Raw genomic sequence first — 16,963 nt, forward strand, 5'->3', positions numbered from 1 at the left:
ACACAAAAAAGACTAATGGTCTCAGAGATGTTAATTCACAGAAATTGCGAGGCCTGCTTGGCAAGGTAAATGGTAGATCCACATTGGAACAGTGTGGAGCTATTTACTCAGGCATACACCATGAACCATTAATTCTACCCCTAGAAAAACTGGTCACTAACATTGCAAAACTTAACACTTGGAAAATTTCCTTCAAATGCCATCACACTCTACAGTGCAGGACTTTTCAGTAAGAATACTGGGCCCCATTTTTCACATCAGTCAAAACATGGCCCAAGCTCCACACAGAAAAGATCATGAGGCAGTGGTCTACTTACTGCCAAGAACCTTAAGAATAAGAAAAATTGGGAGGAAAGTTAATCTAGAAAGAGAAAAATGACCAAGGGGAAGAGGAGGACGAGAAGGGGGCTTTTTAAATTATTGTCAAGAGGGAGCCAAACTTCTTTTATTGCTTGCTTTTTTAAATGCTTTAATAGTATTAGATGGAAAATAATAGTACTTACCATTGAGGATTATGGAGGAGTAGTAAGAGGAGGAGAACACGAAGAGGTTGTCAGGGCACCATTAATGTTCTGTTTCTTCATGTAGGCAAAAAATAGATAATGGTATTCATCTTTGTGGTAATTCAAGAATCTATATAATTTCAATGTCCTGTTCTTGAGGGTCTCAATAAGATCAAATTTATTATGTAAAAGATTGTGAGAAAGGTCAAAAAAGAGAGATGTAAAAATATGCTATGGAATACTTTGTAGTAATGTATATGATTTTTTTTTTATTGTGGTTCTGGTTTCTTAGGTACGAACATATGTCAAATGATAAAAGTATATTCCTAAGAAGTGTACAGCTTAATATGTGCCAATTAAACCTCCATTAGGCTGTAAAAGAGTGGGATACATCTAAAGATGAGATTAAAAAAGAAACATATATCTAAATTAGTAATCCATGAAATAACTAAGAAATTATTAGCAAATAATTTATCTTAATAGTTTGGAAAAAATATATTATAAATATAAGAGAAAGAAAATTCTATGCAAAAGAGCCAATTTAGCAAATACTGAAAAAGGACATACCACATAAAGAATCATCAGTGTCAATGTTGGAGTTTTTAAAAAGCAAATGAAATTGAAAGAGCACTGGAAAATTTGAAATTAAAAATCATGTAAATTATATACTATATAATGAAACATGTATGTATATATAGCAAGATGTTTCACTTGATGGGAATACATTCTGTAAAGTTTATATGAAGATTATTCTGCCATTTTTCAAACAACTTAGTGCAAAGGCAAGAATCTCGACTTGCCATTACACTCAGACTAATACACACCCAAGTTATTTGCTATAGGCATTGGTGTACATGAAGTCTACCACTGAACAAAATACCATGATGAAACTAACAACTGATGCTGTGATTTGTGACAACCAGTTAATCCCTCAAAATAAAATGCATAAACTGTGGAACTCAAGATAAAACTCTTAATGAGTCCCTTGCTATTTAGATGATCAAAAATCAGAGAGATTGCAATGCAGGAAAGAAAACTGGCATTCTTTCCAAAAAAAGATGTTGGAATAAAGAAACATCTGTGTGGCAATAAATATGCAATAGTACTCTTCACTCACCACATACTACCTCATTTTCACGTACTAAATACTGAATATAAAAATTATTAATAAATGATATTAAAATATAAAATAAAATATAAAGCATTAAAAAATAGTTTCATGCCAGCCTCAGGAATGAGGCCCTAAGCTATTCAGGGAGACCCTCTCTCTAAATAAAATACAAAAAATTAGCTGATAGTGTGGCCCAGTGGCTAAGCACCCCTGGATTTAATCCCTGACACCTTCCATAATGGTATTGTACCATCATTTATATCACATAACAATTCACTTTCATATAATAAATATTGAATATATAAATTATGAATAAGTAATATTAAAATATGAAAGAAAACATAAAGCATTCAAAAGTTAATGTAATAAAGAGGGAGAGGAATAAGATGAATGTGGTAGTACAAAACTGAATATCCAGTACTCTGGAGGCTGAGGCAGGAGGATCATAATTATTTGAGTGATCACAGCAAATGAACAAAACCATTTCTCAAAATAAAATTTAAAAAGGGTAAAATAAGGGTGAGGATGTAGCTCAGTAATAGGAAATCCTGGTTTAAATTCCCAATATTACAAGAGGAGAAAAGAACAACAAAACCAAAAATTAGTAATTTCTTTTCAAAGTAACACAAAATATTTTTAAATTCATAATTTTATAATATTAAAATCAAAATTTTGTTCATCCAATACCATTAAGGGGTGCAAGGTGACAGAATGAAAGAAAGTAATTTCCTCAAATATACTAAAACAACCTCTGAGTGTGTGTGTGTGGTGGATTGCAAAGAAAATGCATACAAGAAACTTGTATTAGATATCTAAGTGTTCAGTAATCATAAAAAAAAAACTCAACATCATTAAGAATTAGTTAATGTAAAATAAAATCACATAATATGCCCCTAATTAAAGACTATAGATAAACCTGTAAATTGAATTCATTATCATGAAGGAAAGATGGAATTTGAGCTGCTTCTATTCATTTGTGCAATCTATTTTGCTATTGAATATATCTGATACACCCCCACCAGAAAAAAAATATGGCACATGTATATATAAGAATACAGCAGTATTTATTTAAAGAGTTGAAACAAAGTCTTGACTAAAAAGGATGTACATTTAGGAAGAGATAAATATTAAACTGTGGGAAGTATTCGTTTCTAGAAGAAGACACAATTTTTTAGTTCACATTTAATCCAGAGGAAAAAATAGTCTATCTCATCATGTAAGTTTTTTATATATGTTATGTGAATGTTGTATTTCATAGGTAAGCATGTTTAAAAAGGAAATGTGTGGAATTTGAAAAAAAATAATACATAGAAGCACATAAAAGACTGAGTTACACAACCCATGTATAGATAAAAAAATTAATAAAGTTGACCATTTTGACCAAGCTAATTAATAATAATACTCCTTTAAAATTTCAAAATGCTTTACTTTTAATTGAAGCAGAGAACAAAGAAAAAATTCTAAAATTCTGCTGTAAGATTACATAAATATAAAATTAGCCATGGACTCTGATCTTAAGATAAAAATCAGCAGCACTCACTACCTGACATTAATGTATATTATAGAACTATAACACTACAATAATTTAAAGACCAAGAAACCACAATACAGAAAATTTCATAGATAAATTTATATAAATGTACAAACCATTGTTTTTAAGTGTAATAAAAGGGTCTATACAAATGCAAAAATATCAAGAAAAGTATTTGACATGAGTGAATGATAAAACCAAACATAAACACAATAAAACTTGACTGGCCAGTAAGGACTCAGGGTTGGCTTGGCCCAGAGGAGGACCTAAGCCTGCAGACTCTAGAGAGTACCACAAGGATTCCTGTCCCCAATTGTCAGGCCCCACTATAGTCAGTCAACCTAATTTCAAGGAGCCTAACCCCCTGTCTCAGGATGCCACTGCACACTCACCACTTACTGGTTTTTGAGGTGCCCAATTTTCTCTCAGTAGATCTTCCAGCACCTACACAGCAGAGAAAACTAGATCTACTGAACATAAAAGAGGGACCTAATGATGAATACCAATACTGGTAGCCTCCAGAGACAAAAAACATACCAAATGGTCACAGCCTGTCCCTCATCACAGCCCATGCACTGGATTTGACTTAACTACTCTTGAGTGGACAGAGCCTATATCTTCACCCTCTCAGGCTGAGCCTACTGAGTCTCCTGTTTAGTGAAAGGAGGTTACATCAAATGTTGAAAAGAATGAGGTCAGAATGACAGGTTCTTGGCTAAAACGTTTATTGATTATTTATATCTATCTACTGATTGATTGATTGATTGAGGTGCTTGGTATTGAAATACAGTGCCTCAGACTGCAGGTAATGAAAAAAAAGGTGTTTCTTGTAGTCGTGTGACCAAGTTCAGCTAAGAGAACACTGGCATTTAATCTTGTATATAAGGCCTTTTCAATTTGTGGACTATATATGTCTGTATATTACTCATGAATGGAAATGACAATACTATAAAATATCATTAAACATTCCTGCCCTCTCCTGTTCTGAAGAAACTGATTGAACATTGATCTTGGAATCAATCACCTAAGGCAGCAATTTCCAGTGGTAAGAATATATGAGGGACAAGAGTAATTATTTTTTTTTCTTACCAGCACCCCATGGCCATGTTACCTGGAGAGAGGCTGTGAAGTTGGCCTTAGGCCTGAGCCAAAGCAACTCCACTTTAAAAACTCCAGTTTGAAACCTGCAGTTTCACCAGTATACCCACAGAGCCCTTCAGGATGGCCACAAACAAGTTATTTCCCCTCATGTAGGGCTTGATGTAACGTGGGGCATGTTGCATCAGAAAAGAGGAAACTTAACTTGCGGGCTGCTACCTGCTTCCCAGTGCTGGGGCCACATGTGGCTAAGAGAGCACCTAGGGATTAGCCAGAAGGCATTGCCATGGGTTGTGATGAAGAATCAGATCACCTCTAGGATAGGCTCAGAACCCTTCTGCCCTCATGGACATATCGGACAGCTTGTGTCTCCCATTACTGCCTGTAGGATGGATGTAGATGTAAATTCTCCCCACCCTGCTGACCTTTTCCCTGATTGGCTCCTGTACATTATATTAGCTGTGTGTGTTTTCTAAATAAATGAGCTCCTGCCTTGACTGGTCTCCCTGATGTGTCTGATTGTCCTCCAGCGAGGGAGGGCTGGGTGCTGGCTCTCCTTTCTTCGTTCCTCCTGGTTGGGGTGTGCTTTCCCCATCTTTCCCACAGGTCAGGAGGAAACGGGGGGGGGTGGGCTAAAAACCCCAACACCCTCACCCTTAAAAACAGAGTGAATCACCTGGCAGGCTGTCCTTGCCTGATAAGAGAAAAAGGTGAGAAGATCAGGGTGGAGAACACCAGATCAGATGTTTCTGACCCCAGGGTAAATGATGTCACTAAGAAATCAGATGGTAGCTGGTAAGAATTGAGAAGATGGTCAAAAGCCCCCAAATTTAGTATAAATAATAGAGCAAATGAACAGGGATTCAGCCAGCCAAAACAAGGATACACTTGAGCTGGAGAGCCTAATGAGAACCTTACATCCCATCACTTGTTATCGCTTTCTGAGTTTCTGCATGATCCTCACCACTCTCAAAATCTACTGCCTCATCTGAACCTTGGTGAGAGCAGCGACTTCTCCTTTCAACCCTCTCCTCAACTGATTGTCCATTCTATGCCAGGAAAAGCCTACCTTGCTTCCGGATCTGGTAACTGTGGTCTGAGTGAGTGTGCATCTGCTGGATATAAAGCCTAAGGCTTAAGACTTTTGGTGTGACTTTTGAACTTAGCATGCTGAGGGAAAGTCTGTCATTAGCCTATCATGATTAAGTGTGTTTTGCAGTGCTTACAATTAATCTAGAATTGTTTGCTAGGAATTGATTATATCTATTGCAGTGCCAAGCATTACAGATGGTCACTTTCTTGATTAAGAACCTATATAGTGAAACTGTATTGATGATTTAAGTGAATAAAGCATTGAAAGGGGTAGAAACACGTGGACATTCTTTATTTCTCCCCTTGACTGCATATGTTGCAATTTTGCCCGCTTGCAACAATAACTCTTTTTTATTGTCAACATTTTTTTTTTTGTGGTAGTCATGCAACTGATCTTCAAGCAATGTAGTTTCACTTTTTTGTTTAGAAATCTTCTCTCTAAAAGCTTCCTGCTTTCTGAGGTGTTCATTCCTTTTTCTTTGTTCGTTTGAATACCTGTGTTTCATCCCATTTATTTGGCACTGTTTTTGTTTTAAGTGTCTGTTTTAGGCATCTGTTTACCTGTTCCTTAGCCAAAGTACAGAACTTCTGTAGCCAAATTAAAGAACCTCTCAGAGTACCTCTTGTCTGACACATTTTCTAGCTCACTCATTTTTATTTCAGACTTTGTAACCCATTGGGAAGGAATCTCACTACTAACTTTTAGGTTAGATGCATCAATATTCTTTACTTCATGTGAACTAAAGTCCTTATCTCTGCTCTCTGGAAAGCAAGTTCTAGATTATTTGTTTATTTATTTATTTATGTGTCTGACTTTTATTGTGATGGTGTAGAGCCACAGCCAGTCAGGCAGAGTGTGATTTACATTTATTTATGATCTTTCTGCATTTTGCTTTTAATTCTCCAGTGTAAAATTTTGCACTGTGCTCTCAGCTTTAAAAATACCCAACTGTTCATTATTCTGGAATGTTTCTATGTTTTCTCATTCAATTTGTGTGTCCTTGGAAGGTAACAATTCTTTTCTGTTAAAAATTTCAGTAGTTTCAAGACATTTTTTTTCCTAGTTCTTATATTTTATTGTATCAATATCCAGACTCCTTATACAGATTTCATCCTTTTCCTTGTGATATTTATGCAATAGGTTGTGTACTGTCCCATCACTAGTAGAAACCTAAGTAAAAGTAAGGATACATTTTGATAGCACACAATAAAATGATATTTCATAATTTCCTCTGAAATTAAAGAATAACCTTTACATTTATATGGTGAAAATGTTTCAATAAAGATAACCTAGATGTATATTTCTGAGCTTATAGAAACATAAATTCCCAAGAGTTCCAAAAACTAATTAAAAAAACTGGATCAATGAGAGTAAAAGAAAATTGCCATTTAAAGAATGTCAGAATTGCCAGTTGCAGTAGTACATGCCTGTAATACCAGTGGCTTAAGAGACTGAAGCAGGAGTTTTGCAGTTTCAAAGCCAGCCTTAGTAATTCAGTGAGACATTGATTCATTCATTATTATCATTTACTAATAAATTTAAAAAAATAAATGGCTGAGAATGAATCTCAGTGGTTGAGTTTCCTAGTACAAAAAAAGGTAAGAATTGAAAAAAAAATTGAATTACAGAAGAATAAAAAAGCAGAGTGAGTGATTAATTAACTTGCCAATGTACAAAAATAACTTTGCAGAACACAAAAGAAGACACAGAGAGAAACCCATGTGTGGTGTGGTGTGTGTGTGTGTGTGTGTGTGTGTGTGTGTGTGTGTGTGTGCATGCATAATGGTGCTCAGAAAACTAAAAACCCTATGTAGTAGGAGGAATTTAACACCTATTTCTCACTCTGCTCAAAACACACAGTGGATCAAAGACCTAGACATTAGAAAAGAGACTCTAGGCCTATTATAAGACAAGACAGGCTCAAATCTCCATCACGATGTCTTAGGAACTAAATTTCACAACAAGATCCTTAAAGCACAAGAAGTGCATTTAAAAGAGATTCTTTCTGTATTAGTCCAATTTTCATTGTTATAATCCGAGGCTGGTAATTAATAAAGAAAAGCAGTGTATTTAGCACACAATTCTAACAAAAGTTAAAAGAATTCACCCCAGAAAACCAGCATTGTAAAGCATCTTGAGCAAAACACTACACGAAGAAGAAATGAAAAACAACAACCAAAACAACAGTGGGAAGTACCTCAGTAAAGAGAGAGAGTGTGTGTGTGTGTGTGTGGGGGGGGAAGCTAATCATAAAGAAACAAATAAAATTAAAAAAATGATAAATAATCAAACATGACTGGAAATACAAACTATATATCAATAATAACCCTAAATGTTAATGGCATAAATTCACCAGTAAAGTGACATAGGCTGGTAACCTGGATTAAAAAAAAAACAAAAAAAAAACAGATCCTATCATTTAGTGTTTGGGGATACAAAAAGGGGTACCCTGTGTCTACATATATAGAGATGATGCATGAATAGAACTTTCGGTGAATAAAAAATATAACAGGTTACTATTTTAAATAATGGATTAACTTGATATTTTAAAAAATACATGAAATCTGGTATTCACATACAAACATTCAATCCAAGTAGGTATGCATCTAGTGGTAATATTAGAGTTACTAATTATAACAAACTGTGTTTGAGTTTTGCTTCAAAAATGATGATGGAAATCAAAAGTAACATGTTAAAAAAGAAATCTCATGAAAAAGAAAGTAAAGCAACATGGAGAAATACATGAGTTCTAATACAGGGAGTGAATGAAAGTGAATCATATGCATATCAATTTGTGAATGGATGAAATGATACATCCTGTGATGTATATATACTGAAGAAATAGGAATATAACAATTTTGAATGAAAATTTACTTCAAAATACACATCATGTCCCATATGAATATACTTTCCTTGATGTTAAACTGGGTCACTTACTGTAGAAATATTAGGGTTAGTACACAATATTCACTGACATTCATTTTGAGTATTCAGAAATGAATATGCATGTGAAGAAAATGAATATTTCTGAGAAATATCTTGTGAAATGTTGATTAACAATCCACACAGTTGGACATGAAAGAATCAAGGTAGTATATGTATATGACACATATGTTTCATGTTTGCATATCCATACAGTGTGTGTGTGTGTGTGTGTGTGTGTGTGTGTATATATATATATATATATATATATATATATATTTCATTAAAATGTATAATCGAAATTCCTAAGGGGATATATATCCTTCACATATGTACTCAAAAGATTCATTTTCCTCTACAGTGTTTCATGTCTAAACTTGTTGAAGTATAAAGCTGACCATAGTTTGAATTTTCAGTTCCCTCAGTGTATGGGGGGAGTGATCACTTCATGAAATTTGTATTTTCCAAAGTCAGAGTCCTCTCAAGAATATACCTGTGATGGCAGTAGGATTCTATATATGTATATAAAAATATATATTGTGACCCAGGCGACAGAGACAGGGAGTCAGGAAGTTACATATTTGTTAACTTTGAAAATTCATGGAGAATTAATATGAGATAAATGTGTGACAGGTTTTATAATATGTATCCCCGATGAAGCAAAAGGTACGTCCAAGTTTCCACCATGCCTTTTATGAAATGCCTGTATTTTAATTAGTTTAGGATTATTTTTATCCATGTTAGGATTAGTAGTCAAAGTCTAGTAGGTTATGAGTTAGTGTCCAAGATTCAATATTTTGAATGACAAAATGGAAAATGAGTCTAATATATATGCAAACATGTGCCACATAAAAATTTTCCACTGTAATCCACCACAATGCCTTGACATTACTATCACCCCAAATAAGACACAATGAGAAGAGGAAAAAAAAATCTGTGAATACATATCTGGAATTGGAAATTCTGAGGAGCTCACAAGCTTGGGTGTGGCAGAAGAGATCCCAAAAGTAGGGGACAGAGTAAACATTCCACAAACTTGGAGCTGTGCTGGCCTAATGACTTCTTGACTATCTGTATCTGACATTTGTGCACTAGAAATATAGCTCTGTGCCTTAGCTTCCTTTGTCATGAGACCATGAAAGATTGGTCTGAGTCTACGTGAACAGGAAGACATGGTTTCATATTTTCCAATACATACAAGAGGCAGCAGAGCTGAAACTTCTCTTCGTAGATAACTGTGGCTGTTGGGGTATGAATGTCTCCCTGGGTGTATTGTGAAACCTTTGGCTCACCCTCCAGTTTTAATGGCATTTTTTGCAGCTTCCCTGGAAATTTGGTGTTTGTTTTTGAAATACAAGAAGTTCAACTGGGACACATTGCTGGAGGGAGCTTTGTCACGTGGGGTGAGTCAGGGTCTGAAGGAAAAAAAATAAACTGGGCTGCTATCTTGCCCATTTGAGCATAGCAACTTGATTCTGAGCATCGCACCAAATCCTCTCCCCACAACAACATGCCTTTATATTTTAGGGTCTGCTGGCTGCTCCTTGTCAGTCACATGACATTTGGAATCCAGTGACAGAACCACAAGGGCCCACCACAGATGTTTGATCACACACCTGCACTCCATTGCTCCAGGCCCAGTTCCCGGCTGGCTCCTACTCACTGGCATAGCTGTTCTTCACCATGGTCATGAATTCCACTCAGTCAAAAACGGCATTCGCTGGTTCAGTCATGAAGAGCAACAGGAGATCTAAAGGTTCTCCAGGGATTTCTGGTCATGGCTTTCACAAAAACTTCATGGTATTGGCCTAGCCATATTTCAAGAATGAAGAAGTTGGCACTGGGGGTTTTGATTCATTCACGAGCTATTAAGAGTTGAAGAATCTCCTTTCAGTAAAAGCTCTGGAGATCTCATGCAGGCATAGGGGGAGCAGTCTAAGATGGGGTGCAAAGTAAGCTCTCATGCCCATCATATGCCAAATGTCATGGTGGCCTGGACACCCTTCCTGAGAAACTGGATAGTAAAACTGGGACTGTAGTTAATACTGCTCTGCTTCTCAAATTGTAGGCCTCGTGCCTCTCAGGGGTAGATTCTTTATGCATACTGGACTCATGAAAAAACCCAAACACCTGTGTGCTAGTTACTGGAGGGCTTGCAACAACTCACTTGACCCAGAGGATCCCTGTTCTTACTTCATAGGGGTCAGGAGCCTGACCAGAGGAAGGCAAGAGACTTCATCCAATATTACATTTATATTTCATCCTTTTAGATTTGGATGGACACATGGGATTTTTCTTGAGTTTCCTGGGGTGCTGAGAATGTAATTCACAGCCACACACAGGGCCAAGAGTCTGATTCAGACACAGCTTTTACAAAGCACTTTACCTAAAAGGCACAGATTAGGCCTCTTCATTTCCATTTGAAACTGTTTTCTTGAGGATTCCCAAAGGAGTGCCCGAAGGCAAACACCTCCCTGACATTCAGGGGAACAGAACAATAGGGAGGAAAGATGCCTGGAGAAAAACTTTTCTTTAATTGAACACTGGGGCACTGACAGCTCCTAATCCTGCAACTTGGGTGGCTATCTATCCAAGCCGGGAAGGAGACAGTGTGGTGTGGAGGAGCTACTGCTTCATTTTTAGGAGGGCATTTTATATTTTGGAAATGAGAAATCTGTATATTGTGGAGAAAACCTGGCATAATATCAGTACCAACTTGTGTTTAATAATAAATTTGAGATGAGTTTAGAATTCTGGAATAGTTGCCATGTTCCCATATATTCATACACAGCTTGCTATGTTAGTAACATCTTATAAAACCAGAGAACAATAGTCAAAGACATTCATCATCATGTGCTAATAGTGACTGAATGACGTTATGTATTTGGAATTCACTTTTCCCACTTTGTGCCTTTATGTTCCAGTAAGAACTGAGTCTCCTTAGGCTCCTGTGATATAATATGCCATAATTCTGCCATTCTCACTCTTGGAGAAACTGAGTGCAGAGCATTTCTTGGCCTTTGATGGTTTCTGATTTTGCAGCTGGGTGGCTGGTGAGTCACCACTCTAGGTCTACTTCAACACTGCATCCAGAAGTTTCTGTCCTCCATGGGTCTCCTGAGTGCTAAATGTATTTGTTCTTCATTAGTGCTCTCTTAGGAAGGAGTTGAAGTCCCTGCTTTTGAGCAACCTGTGAAATTAACAGATAAAGATTCACTGAATTTTCAAATGTTTCTTTGAAAAATTCCATTTTTTATAGATAACATCACAATCTTGGGTAAAAATATAAACTTCAGTGCTAATGGATTATATTTAGAGTTTTGATTCACTCCTTCAGTTATTCTCTTGCTTTTGATGCCTCTAGAAACATAAGGCAAAGAAACATGAATTGTAAAGAAAAATGTCCCCCTCCTCCCATTTTATTTTAGTTTGAGGGAAAGCTAAGTATCTTGTGAAATTAGAAGGATGAAGAAATTGAGAAATTTTCTGGTGCTTTTTAAATTTGCTGCTTTTGGCCATTCAATATTTCAAATTAACAAAGCAAAACAAATAGAAACTTAAGGCTGGTGCACACGCTGGGGAGTAGGCAAAGGTGCCAAAGTATTTGTAAATTTGTTTACCTTCTAAAGTTACATGTATTGACCCAGTGGATTTCTCAGCCACAGATATTGATGACCATTTCAGGCTTTAGATTCATGACACCATAGTTAATGACCCCAGTTGTCAATAAGCATTACTTGCTTTTTTTTTTTCTACAAAGTCAACCTAAGAGGGCAATAATAGAAGAAGCTTCCTATTTAGCCTGACTAGTAAATACAAGATTTTTTTTTACATAGAAAATTCAAATTATTTCTCTATGCCTAAATTCTCTTTAAATTTGATCTTTATTACAATGATGATCAGATTAGTTGAAAGTCACTGAAGAAAAAATGATGTATTCTCTGCAACTTACCCACTTCCTTTATTCTATTGGTCTTTCTATTCGAATATGTATTATACTGTATTGTACAGGGAATAAAGACAAATTTGCAATGTTCAGTGCACATGCAATTTTAAAAAAAATATTTTCTCTGAGATTTATCTTATTCTAATTAGGACCACATTCCTGTGGGTGGACACGATGGTGGCCACTTAGGTATTTTTATATGTGTAAATAGGAAAATTATATTAGATTTATTCTATTGTCATTCCTATTCCCCTCCCTTCCTTTCACTCCCCTTTGTATAATCTAATGAAATTCTCTTCTTCTCCCTTTCCCACTTTAATGTGGTGGCTTCCACATATCAGCAATATATTTTATGCTTATAGAATTTTATTAAAATGGATTCTACTGTCATGTATAACTAAGAAGAAGCAATAAAATAAAATTTTTAAAAAACGTGGCTACTTGAGGAATTTGCCGAGGACAAAGGATATAGGTTACAAATAATAGAAGACAGTTATAGATATTAGTTATGATCATGTATTAAATACATAATTGAGGACAGTAATTGTCTTGAATATTTCTTCTTTACTTTGTTATGATATGTTTGAGTGTGCATGTGTGTGTGTATCTTGAATATCTTTGTTTTATGTCCTCTCCTATCCCTTCCTCATGTTACATAAACTGATGTGCTAACTTTACATAATAGTATAGATACTGTTAAATTCATATCATTATATCTAAGTTAGAGCATATCAATGAGAAGAGTGAACATCACAAAGACTTTTAAGGACTACACATCTTTAGAGGTAAGTTAGTGCATTTTTAAATTTTGTACAGGAGAGTCACATAATGCTAGGCAGAAACATGCTTTTATTATTGTCTCTACTTGTAGACTAAGCATGGTTTAAGGAGACATGCTAGGCAGCTTTGTTACTGTAATGAATAAATGAGATAACCAACTTAAAAACAACTTAGAGACAAGATGCTACTTTGTCCCTAAATATCTTTTCTTTTTCTTTTTATTTTTTTACTGCACACTGTTTATTGAGAATACCTGTAGGTAGTGGGAAGAAGGGATGACCTGTGCTGCATCATGGCAACAATTTATTGGGAGCCCGGCCCAGAGAGCACAGGCAGAGCTGGGAGCTGGCCTAATATCTTAATACATATTTTCTATCAACAAGAATTTTCTTACATTTTGATTAAACCATAATGCAAACAAGGAACATTTTAAAAATCCCTATATACTGTAGATAGAATACAAAATACAAAACTTGCTGATACAGAGGGCCATCTGGTCTTAACTGAGAGTACTTCCAGTCTTGAATTACTAAACTCACTTTGTGCTGACCAAGGCAAAGATTTTTGAGCAAAGTAAAGGCAACACTAACTGACATATAATAAAGGACTATTATAACTTTGGGTTGTGCCAAGGGGAGTGAGAAAAGGGGAGAGGGTGTGGGGATGGGAAGGACAATGAAATGAGATGGACATTATTGTTTCATATACATATATTACTGGTATAACTCTACACCATGTACAGCCAGAGGAAGGAGAAGTTGTTCTCCATTTCTGTAGAATGTGTTAAAATGCATTCTAGTGTCATGTATAACAAATTAGAACAAACTATAAATAAAAAGGACAGTTATGAAGTTAGCTATTTTATATGGTTTATTTCACTTTAACTTTATAACAATGAAGTGAAATTGGTGTTTTAGAGTTGAAAATACTAAGAATAAAAAAAAACAGACAATTAGAATGGCAGGGTGAGTAATCAACATACAAATGTCATAGCGTTCTTATACAGCCTCAATAATAAGAATGCTTTGGAGCTTAGGCTGGAGCTCAGTTGTAGAGTGTTTGCCAAGCACATACAAGGTTCTGGGTTTGATTCTTAGCACCACATTAAAAAATAGTGAGAATGCTTCATTTTAAATCACATAACATTCATAACCAAAACTAGAAAGCAACTTGGAATAAATCTAGAAAAATGACTCCATCCTCAAATGTGTAAAACCACAAAAAATTTACTGGAATGCATACAAAAGAACTTAATAAGAAAGATTCAGCCCATATTCATGGATAGGAGAACTTAATATTTTTAAGATGTCAATTCTTGAATTCATCTGCAAATTTGAGCCAACTTCATTAAAAAATTACACAGGTTTTCCCAGGATGCTACAATGTATATGAGGTCTGGAGATGGAATTCAATGACAAGAGTGCTCACCCAGTAAGGACAAGACTCTGGATTTAATCTTCAATACCACAAAAATAAATCAATAAATAAATTTAAGAAAATAAAATGTTTGAAAAAGAAGAGAACAAAGTACTTAAGAAAGTTCGGAAGAAAAATAAGAGTAGAAAGATTCATTAATACACACAAAATCTACACAGAAATGGTGATTGAGTACAGAGAAAAGGCAGTGACAAAAGGCATAAAGGGAAAGTTTAGAGACAGATAAAACATATACATAATATTATGGCAAAAGTCTTGATACAAGATTGAGGAAAAAAATATTTGATATGTTGAGCTAAAAATGAGCTATAAATAGGAAAACTGGTGAAATTCTCTAATTACAGCCATATTTTAAAAAATACCAACTTAAATGAAGATTTGATTGACTAAAATAATTTTATTATTAGAAGTAAATATAGGCAATTGCCTTTCTACCTTGTAATTAGAAAATTCTTGTTTACTACTGTACAAAAAGTTGCTGTCTATATAATGAACCAATTAGAAAAATTAATAGGAGAAAGACCAATAGAGGAGAAGAATGTGGTAAGGTAAGGGAGTGAGATGAAAGGGGATAGTAGTGAGGATTGAAGTGAAGCAAATTATACTATATGAATTTATTAAAATTAACCCCACCATTATGTGTAACTATGATGCATCAATTTAAAAAAATAAAAATAGCCAGGTATGGTGGCACATAACTATAATCCCAGGAATTCAAGTGATGGAGGCAAGAGAATCCCAAGTTTGAGGACAACATCAGTCATTTATCAAGGCTCTGAGCAACTTAGTGAGACCCTGTCTCAAAATAAAAACTTACAAACAAACTTATGAATGTAGCTTAGTGGTAAAATACACCTACATTTAATCCCAGTAAAATAATAATAATAATCAATAAAAAAATTTAAAAAAAACTGCTGCACACAATATAAAATGATAAATTCAACTTATCATAATTGAGAATTCTTGTTCATTAAGACATATTAAATACAATGTCATCTACCAGACACTAGGAGAAGATATAACACATATAACAATGATAAGGAAATAGCTAGTATATGTAAAGATTAAATACAAAATTAAATAATAAAATAATACACCTCTAAAAATATGATCCAATGACAACCATTCCTAGAAGAGGGAGTTATCTATAGTCAATGAAAAGATGAAAATACTTCAGATACTATTAGTATTCATCGGAATGAAAAATAAAAAAAATTAAATGCTAATTATATAAATTTATTATCTGAACTTAATTAGAGCTTGAATATCCCATGTTTTAGAGAGGAACAATGGAATTGCCACCTTTTGGGGTATAGTTTGGTATTAATTTTGCTGAGAAAGTTGAACTTTCATTTACTCCTGCTTGTGGCCAATCTGAAAAGGAGGATGAATTTACACTCAAAACATTAACTGATTGTCAATACTGATGATTCTACCCGTAAAAAAAAAAAAAAAAAAAAAAAAAAAAAGAGTATATGAAAATTACATTTCCTCTATAATGAGACTTTCTGGGGAAAGCAAGAAAGCTTCTCTAAGTGGGTCCAAGCCTAGCCAGAGAAAACAGGGTAAAGCAATCAGATTGGGGTGTTTATCATGCTTAGGGCTAGTGCTCTGGCAGAAGTTTCCTACATGTGGCTCCAAAGGAGGGAGCACCAGATTTGCTTATGGGATTCCCCAGATATTGGAGACAATGGAAAATTGAGGCTTAAGTGTTTTGAATCAGTCATATATCAAATGATGGAGCATGATTTTTCATTATAAAACTCCCTGATGTTTTATACATGATTGAAATGGGGCAGGCAAAACTTCAGTGATTTCAAACTTGTTTTGAGTGAGTTCTAGGAGGCTCTAGGAGACCTGAATTTTAAGACTGGTAAAAGAGGTGATAAATCCATTGAATACCCTTTTTAAGAACTGAGAATTTGTGTGCTCTAAGGAGAAAAATGAGTATCTTGGTAACTCTCAGTCATTCCTAAATAACCAAAAGGCATTAGGATTTTCTCTGTGAGGCCTCACATTATGGAAATAATATGGGAAGAAACATGTGTAATTGTCATTATGTTTAGAGCATCTGTGAGTATGTTGGTCAGATTTCAGTCACTGTTCCAAAATACATCAGGTAAAAGCACGAGCAACTTCTCTGTAATAGCCAAATTTTAGGAGGAATACATGAATGAATAAACATACTAGGTTTTCACACTTCAAAAGGCAAGCAGCTGTCCATTTAATAATTTGTGGGATGAGTGCTGGGAATGTTTTCATTAGAAAGGACACATCCTCTGAAGTATTCTTTTTTCTTCTTCCTAGGATGACACATCAAGAGGTATATATCAACAAAGAAATAGTAGTCTTCAGCAAAATGACTCACTACAATACAGTCAAATAAAAATGAAACAAATACTTTTTTCCCCATATTCTCAGGAAATGTGAAACAAAACCCACAAATCAAAACACACATCTACAAATAAACACACACACACACACACACACACACACACACACACACACCACTGAAAAGGGCCTGTGTCCATCCACAATGTCA

This window comes from Urocitellus parryii, unplaced genomic scaffold, assembly GCF_045843805.1.
Source record: "Urocitellus parryii isolate mUroPar1 unplaced genomic scaffold, mUroPar1.hap1 Scaffold_43, whole genome shotgun sequence".
In the NCBI taxonomy this organism is placed as follows: Eukaryota; Metazoa; Chordata; class Mammalia; order Rodentia; family Sciuridae; genus Urocitellus; species Urocitellus parryii.